This window comes from Alosa pseudoharengus, unplaced genomic scaffold, assembly GCF_046254945.1.
Source record: "Alosa pseudoharengus isolate Yale_2024_CS ecotype anadromous, Long Island Sound unplaced genomic scaffold, YU_APseudo_1.1 YU_APseudo_1.1_scf_7, whole genome shotgun sequence".
In the NCBI taxonomy this organism is placed as follows: domain Eukaryota; kingdom Metazoa; phylum Chordata; class Actinopteri; order Clupeiformes; family Clupeidae; genus Alosa; species Alosa pseudoharengus.
In genome coordinates this window covers 29,038,632-29,047,137 of record NW_027468859.1, presented here as the reverse complement: position 1 = coordinate 29,047,137, position 8,506 = coordinate 29,038,632, and positions in this window count along the sequence as shown.

Genomic DNA, 8,506 nt, shown 5'->3' with positions numbered 1-8,506 from the left:
CCAATGTTTCCCAAAAGGCTTGTCCCAAGTAGAACAGTATTACCTTAAACACACATGAGGAAAGTGAACAGTCCAATCAGTAGACTAGGATAAGCTAGCCAACTATGCTACTTTGTTTACAATATTTCCAGGTTTCACAACCAGACAGCTGAATATGGTAGAGTTGTAATAGAAATAGTAGGCCTAAGCTATAGGCTAATCTGCATAAAGTGTGCTGTCATAAATATCAGACATTCAGTATTCTCTCTTTTTATATCAGGATATAAAATAATACAGATATATTACATTGTAATCCTCTGGTTTTCTAAGGTAGGCTATTGAAATTAGAGCCCGACCGATCTATCGGCGGGCCGATATTATCGGCCGATATTAGGCATTTTCCAAACTATCGGTATCGGCATTTATAATGGCCGATAAATGAATATTTTAAAAATAAAATAAAAACGGACGAAACACCCTTCAACCATGTCATGAGTCATAGATATATACAATAGATGTCGCCTTCTGCTTCTCAGCATGCGTCAACACCGCCGCCATCTTGGTACAGGGATCTGAAGCGCTAAACTAGTTATCCTGTATTGTCAGCGTTACCTATTTAGCGACGTTTGGCCATCCCCAGCGATAGAAAACCTTTTTAGCGATTAGCGACAAATTTGGGAACTTCTCACAATGATGGCAGATCGGCTTCTTTGTTGTTGAAACGTAAGAAAATCACCTTTCTCATGGCTTTGTCATTTATGAATTCAGCTACATCTCGTTTGCCCATGGCACTGACCCATGATTATAAAAGTAACGACTGGCGTAGCCTATGTAGTAGCAGAGGTAAATGTTCTACAGATCTACAGCAACTTCTGGTGAGATTACAACTTACATGAGTAAACGAGACGAGGGGTATGTGGCCTCAACCAGAGCCTGTCTACGAAGAGCCTGTTTACTTTCATTGTATCGAACCTGGTTGCAGTTTACTCATTGTTCCTCTAGGGGCCGCCGCTAGCTAGTGCAGAATGAATGGGAGTCTATGGGGCTAGACGGGTAAAATGTATCTTTATTATCGTCTTAAGCTTAGTTTTCTCTAGACTCAACCATAAATACATGCCTGTCAGTTGGAACAACCCAAAAAACTAGATAATTGCTTGAGATTTTGACGATTTATGGTGATTTTATTTTCGCTAGATCTTTGCCCAGATTGACGCTAATGCATTATAGAGGAGTGGATCACTGAAGCAAGATGGCGTCTCGATTGACGCATTCGTTCCAATCATAGACAGTAAAAGAAATGGACGAACAGACTCCGTCGTTCTCAATGGGAGGACTCACACTTAACTTTGTGACGTTAGCCATCGAACTGAATCTTGTAACTCATATGATAGATACACAGAAATTCTTCTCACACTTCCTTCGTCTTCAAAGTCATCAAAGTTAAACATTTATTTATGTATTATTATTAATATCATCCTCACAAGTGATATCAAGTCGTGTTAATGTTGAAACTACCACACATGATCATCTTCAAAAACAGTCATGGTAAAACAAAACAAAAAAGTTATAGCTTCCAGCCTTGAAGCTAATCTTCTTTCCACTTTTCTGACCTACGGTCAATCCATCGAAAACCTCTGAAATGATTATCGTTAGACTACCTAACAGTAAAACTACTGTTTTTCATTAGGTTTATGCTTTAGGTCTATGCTTTACCTTAACATACAATGCATGCTATTGTAGGCTACATAGCTCACGAGTTTCCGTGCTGGCTGGACTACGCTTCTTATCCAAACAATACGGTTATCTCCCTTCAGTGCGTTAGCTTCCCTTCAACCGGACATGCTAAACATTCTTCTTACGGGAACCTAACGTTACGTACGAGGTAATCGAGTCTTGTTTTGCCTTTTATTGTTTATGTAGATAACACAGAAGCTAAAATATCGGCACATGATATATGTTATATGAAGTTATGGGAGTTCAAAAAAATCCTCAATGAATGGGCGTTCTATGGGGTTAGCAGAGAGTTGATAACCACCGCTACATCGATACTTCTACTTCCGGGAATTCGCCTGCCCCCTTGGTTCCAATGAACAGCAGTAGTCAAGGCGACATCTAGTGTATATATCTATGGTCATGAGTGTTGGCGTTGTATAGTTTGTCCGCCAGAGGGCACTCTACACCGTCCCTGCTGGCAACACTCGTGTATAACGCGCCACACATCCTGCAACCTGCTGATCCAGCCAGAGTCGGGCAGAGAGAACCAGTTATCCGCGAGTGAGATCATCAATGAAGTGTGTTCATGGTGATTTGGTCACGAGACATACATTGCTTGAAATAACAATTAAAAGAACATCCCCATCAGTTCTCTTAACTCAAATAAGCATGACAAAGTTCGTGAAAACAATGTCCAGTTTTGCTGCAGTTAAATAAGCCGAGAGTGAAGCGGAATTAGCTAGTAATTACGTTACGTTGTTACAGTGTAGTTGACTGTCTGTCTTTTTAACTTTTGACAATGTGACTGAAGATGTATTTCTTTAATAGCGTGACAGTTATAGCAGTGAGACGTATCATCTCTCCCCGGCCTGTTATTTTGAAAGCGTATGTTTTACAATTTGCAGTAAGACGTTATCCATTGCTAAATTAGGGCTCATCATAGACTAGCTAACCACAAAGCTAGCTAATGCTATGAATATCAGTGGAAGACCGCTAACGTTAACATTAATAAGCTTGGAAATCACAACGAACTTATTCTGCCTAAATAAAGTAATGATTTATTACTAGTATATCTGTAGTTACAGTCCCTGCATTGTAAAATGTAAATTAGACGTGAGAGGAGTGAACATTTAGACATAGAGAAAAAGTATTGTAACAAACTGCGAAGTTGTCTTAGAAAGGTTTTATTGGTTATGCACCAAAACACACGAACGTCATTAAACAAAGAAACACAAGGGAGGTCAATTAAACAAGCACAATACACAAACAGGGTAGTCACATACAATACACGGGGTAAACACATGAGGTACAACATAAAGAAAGACTATACCAGCTAACACATACATGATAAGGTAAACGCCATTACTCATACTAAACCAACATCAACATTACACACACACACACGCACAGCATTATGGGAGTACAGTGATGACAGCTAGGCTCAGATCATTACACAGCCCCCCCGAGACTTAGTCCATGTCCCCTTGACTCAAGTCTTACCCTACGTCAGTCCATGAGCCTGGCTGGGACGCGACGCTGGCGTTGTGGGAGCCACGCTGTCGCGGCGGTGACTTCCGGTGAAGGCTGCACGGTGATCGGTGTTAGAGCCACAGCTCCATTGTCACCAAGTTCCACAGAGTCAGTGTCAAAGTCTCCACGACCCTCAGCTGAGGCCAGGGGTCGATACGGGGCCAGTCGATCACGGTGGAGAGCCACAACTCTCCGACGCTTAATCAGTCTTACACGATAGACCACATCAGACAGCTTCTCTAAGACATCGCACGGCCCGACCCACTGGCTAGTGAGTTTCGGGGAAATGCCTTTCTTTCTCTCCGGGCAGTACACCCACACTTTATCGCCGGTCTGGAACTCCTGGCCGCGACAGCGCGTATCGTAAGCTCGCTTTTGACGTATTCCAGCTTCACTCATAGCCTGCCGGGCCAACTCATGTACTCCTTTGAGTCTCTCGTGTAGCTGCTTGTAGTATTCCAGCCCTGGCTTACCTCCAATCTCCGCTTCCGGAGGCGAACCGAACACCAAGTCCACCGGCGTGCGTAGCTCTCGCCCGAACATCAGAGCTGCCGGTGTGCATTTCGTTGACTCCTGCACCGCTGTGCGATATGCCCATAGCACCAGGGGCAAGTGTAAGTCCCAGTCCTTTTGTCGGCGGTCGGCCAATATGGCCAGCTGCACTGCTAGCGTCCGGTTAAACCGTTCGACCAGCCCGTCGCTTTGTGGATGCAGAGGTGTCGTTCTCGTTTTCCGGATGCCCATGCGCTGGCAAACCTCAGCAAACACCTCCGCCTCGAAATTCCTGTGGAGCTGTGGAGCTCTTCCGGTGCCCCGAACCGGCAGAACATCTCGGTGACCAGTCTGTCCGCTGTCGTGTGGGCGCTTTGATCTGGCACTGCATACGCCTCCGTCCACTTAGTGAAATAGTCCATAGCTACGAGCACGTAGCGATTTCCCCGCTCTGTGACTGGCAGTGGGCCCATGATATCGACGGCTACCCGCTCCATGGGAGCCCCGACTGCGTATTGCTGCAGCGGAGCATGCGAGCGTCGCGTGGGGCCCTTCTTCGCTGTGCAGGCGTCACAGCAGTGAACATGCAGTTCAACGTCCAGCCTGCATCCCGGCCAATAGAAGTGGCTTTTCAGCCGACGAAGAGTTTTTGCGATGCCGAAATGAGCCGCCCCCACAGCCCCATGTACCTGTTCCAGTACACGGGCTCGTAATCCAGCAGGAACCAGCAACTGGAAAATGTCAGATTGTCGATCGGGGGCTCGCCAGTGTCTATACAACAGTCCTTGACGTGCTACTATTCCCGGCCACTGTGAATAAATCGCTTTGGTCTCTGGATCGAGTGCTGATACGTCAGTCCATGGCGGTCGCTGACCGGCTTCGATCCATGACCACACTCGGCCAAGCGTGGCGTCCTCCGATTGCGCCTTCCGGATCTCCTCCCTCGACATCACGTCCACCGGCGACTGCGCGTCCATGGCCTCAGCTGCCGCTCTGCAGTGCTGTGTTGTGGCGTTGGGCTGCGGTGCGTTGTCTCTCTCGCTGGCGTGAAGCTGGCGAGCGGTGGCTCTCTTGATGGCGCGGCGCTGGCGAGCGTTGAGTCTCTTGCTGGCGTGCTGTTGGCGAGCGTTGACCCTCTCGTTGGCGCGACGCTGGTGAGCGTTGAAAACAGCGACTCTCTCTCTCTCTGCCAGCGGTGATGCAGCCTGTAGACGACGAGCGGGCTCCGGTTGAGCCGCGGCCAGGCTCCTCTCCTCCCTCCGGTGGCAGTGCTGGCACTGGTCTGCTGCACACGGACGCCTGGACAGGGCGTCCGCATTGCCGTGAAGGCGACCCGCCTGGTGTCGAATCTCCATGTCGTAGTCCTGGAGCGCCTCCAGCCAGCGAGCCAGCTGGCCCTCTGGTTCTTTGAAGTTCAGCAGCCAGGTGAGCGATGCATGGTCCGTTCTCAGCAGGAACCGTTTGCCGTAGAGGTAGGTTCGGAAATGGCGCACTGCCACCACCACAGCCAACAGTTCTCTGCGGGTCACGCAGTAGTTCTTCTCCGCTCGGTCCAGTGAGCGGCTGAAGTATGCAACCACCTGCTCGCCCTGCTCGCCTGCTTGAGAGAGGACGGCGCCGACGCCCACGTCGCTGGCGTCGGTGTCCAGGATGAACGGCAGTTGAGGGTCAGGGAAAGCGAGCACTGGGGCCTCACATAGCGCCCTCCGCAGCCGCCGGAATGCCGCGTCGCACTCTCGCGTCCACTCGAAGAGCTGGCCTTTGTGCGTGAAACGATGCAGCGGGCTGGCGACTGTAGCAAAGTCCCGGATGAAACGCCGGTAATATGATGCCAGGCCCAGGAAGCTCCGCAGCTCAGCACCATCGCGCGGAACAGGCCAACGTCTCACCGTCTCCACCTTAGCTGGGTCGGTGGCCACTCCGGTGGCCCCCACGACAAGGCCCTGGAATCCGGTTTGCCTCTGGAACAGGTGGCACTTTTTCGGGTGCAGTTTGAGCCCAGCACCCCGTATGGCGTCGAACACCTTTTCCAGATGTCCTATGGCACCGGTGAAGTCTGTTGCATGACACAGGATGTCGTCCAGGTAAACCACGCAGCATGTACGTGGAATGTCCGCCAGGACACGCTCCATCAGCCGCTCAAAGTTTGCTGGCCCGTTGCATAGGCCGAACGGAAGTACCCGGAACTGCCACAGCCCTTGCCCGATGGTAAACGCTGTCTTCGGCCGAGCTTCCGGGGCTAGTTCAATCTGCCAGTAGCCACTGCGTAAGTCCAGCGAGCTAAAACAGCAGGAGCCGGCAATGCTGTCCAGCGCATCGTCAATGCGGGGATGCGGGTAGGAGTCTTTCCGGGTTACCTGGTTGAGGCGCCTGTAGTCAACACAGAACCGCCACGAGCCGTCCTTCTTCCGGACGAGTACAGCCGGCGCAGCCTAGGGACTACTGCTTGGCTCTATCACTCCTGCCGCGGCCATTTCCTTGATCTTTTCTTCAGCTGCTTGTCGTTTGGCGAACGGTAAGCGATGAGGCTGAAGTCGGATGGGCCGAGCATTTCCGGTGTCGATATCGTGTTGGACCAGGCTCGTTCGGGTGCAGTCCTCATCTCTTGCAGCGAAGATGTCGGTGTACCCTGCTAGTAGTCTCCGCACCTGGCTACCCTGTGCTTCACTCAGCCCCTCACAGCTACGAGTGCAGAGTTCATTTACGGCTTGCCTTGTCTCTACAGAGGGCCGCGCTCTCTGAGTGGAGAGTGGTGATTGCTCAACCCGCGCTCCTGGCTCCTCTCTAGTGGGCGTGAGCTGAGCAGTGGCGAACTCAGCAAGCGGACCTGGACGAGACCTGTTGTTTTCGCGGGCTTGAGTTTCGCGGGCTTGTGTGGGGAGGGGCGGAGACTCAGCAAGCGGACCTGGATGAGACCTGTTGTTTCCGCGGGCTTGAGTTTCGCGGGCTTGTGTGGGGAGGGGCGGAGTCTTGGATGGCGAGCACTCTTTGCGAGTTTGCTTCATGCGGGCTTGTGTGGAGCGAGTTGGAGAGTTCTTCGTCGCGCCAGCTCTCCGCACTTCATGCTCTGTTTTCCCCGCCGTGTGCAACACTACGCTGCTCGTCCCTAAGTGTAGTGTGAACCGGGAAATGTCCACCACAGCCCCCCATTTCTCTAGCACGTCCAGGCCGAGAATGCAATCATCCTGAATGCTAGCCAACCAAAGCCGGCGGCTCGCCGTCTCACCGTTGATGCACACGCACACCACTTTTTGTCCATACAGTTCCGCTCGCTCTCCGGTAACTGTTGTGATGCGCGTTTTTGTCTTTTCCCAGCCTCTGGGTCTGGCTACCAGCGTGCCGGGTAAGAGACCGGGGCGCACAAGCGAGATGGTGGAGCCAGTATCGATCAAGGCGCGACACCGAGTCCCATCTAGCATGCAGTCCACATACAGTCCTCTGGTTTGGCCGAGCCGGCCCAGCCGTATGCAATCCATAGCCCCTCCCGCCGTGCCACCTTCTTCTAGTATCTGGGGTGCGAGCGTGAGGGGTGCCGGGGCTGGGCAGTACCACGCGATGTGTCCCGGCTCGCCACACCGGTGGCATCCGTCTCCGCTGGCCGGCCTCTTCCACTCGCGTGGGCGCCGTTGTGGTGGCTGTGCCGTGGTCTGCCGCGTCACCTCCATCGATGTCTGGCGTACGCAATGCCGCGACTCTGTTGTGCGGAAGATGTTTTCCACCCGTTCGGCTTCCGCGAGCGCCACGGACAGCGAGCTGGGGGCGCTCAGGCGAAGGTGTTCTTTTAGCCGCTCTGGGTGGATGCCTCGCACGAACGCTTCCAGTGCCATCTCTTCATGTAGACCCTGGCTGTACGTTGGGTAGCCCCGCCGGGCATACAGCTGCAGGTCAGCCGCGAACTTGCCCAGTCTCTCGTCCTTGTGTCGCCGTCTGGAAGCGAGTTCTCTGGCATCGCTGATGAAGATTCTCTGGCCGAATCGTCGTTGCAGAGCTGCTTCGATTGCGGTCCAGCTTACTTGCTCCGCCGGTGGCAGATCTTCTAATACTTGTAGCGCTTCCCCCTCCAGGGCCAACGCCACCTGTACGCCCGTTCTCTCCACCGACCAGCCATTCAGCTCGGCTGCCAGCCGGACCTGTACCAGGTATGTCGCCAGCGGCCTTTCGCCATTGTAGTGGGGCAACTTTACGCTGAGGCGCCCTTCTACCGCCGCCGTCACACCGAGGACCGGCCGGTTTCCATCGCTCCCGTGTGGAGCGGGTTCAAGTGGCGGGATGCTGCCATCAGCCCGGTTCGTTTCCTCCTGTGGCCGGGGGCGGGTCTCTTCATCACGGTCACGCTGCAGGCTGGCTCCGTCTGCTGGGCTCAGCAGGTGGCCATGGGCGAGCGTGCTGTCGAAGAGCTGTCTTGGCAGGAAACTCATCATCGTCAGGTAATCAGTTGCAGCTTTCTCCTCCCGTCCAGTAGGGGTCGTCATCCCACTTCTGACACCAATGTAACAAACTGCGAAGTTGTCTTAGAAAGGTTTTATTGGTTATGCACCAAAACACACGAACGTCATTAAACAAGCAACACAAGGGAGGTCAATTAAACAAGCACAATACACAAACAGGGTAGTCACATACAATACACGGGGTAAACACATGAGGTACAACATAAAGAAAGACTATACCAGCTAACACATACATGATAAGGTAAACGCCATTACTCATACTAAACCAACATCAACATTACACACACACACACGCACAGCATTATGGGAGTACAGTGATGACAGCTAGGCTCAGATCATTACAG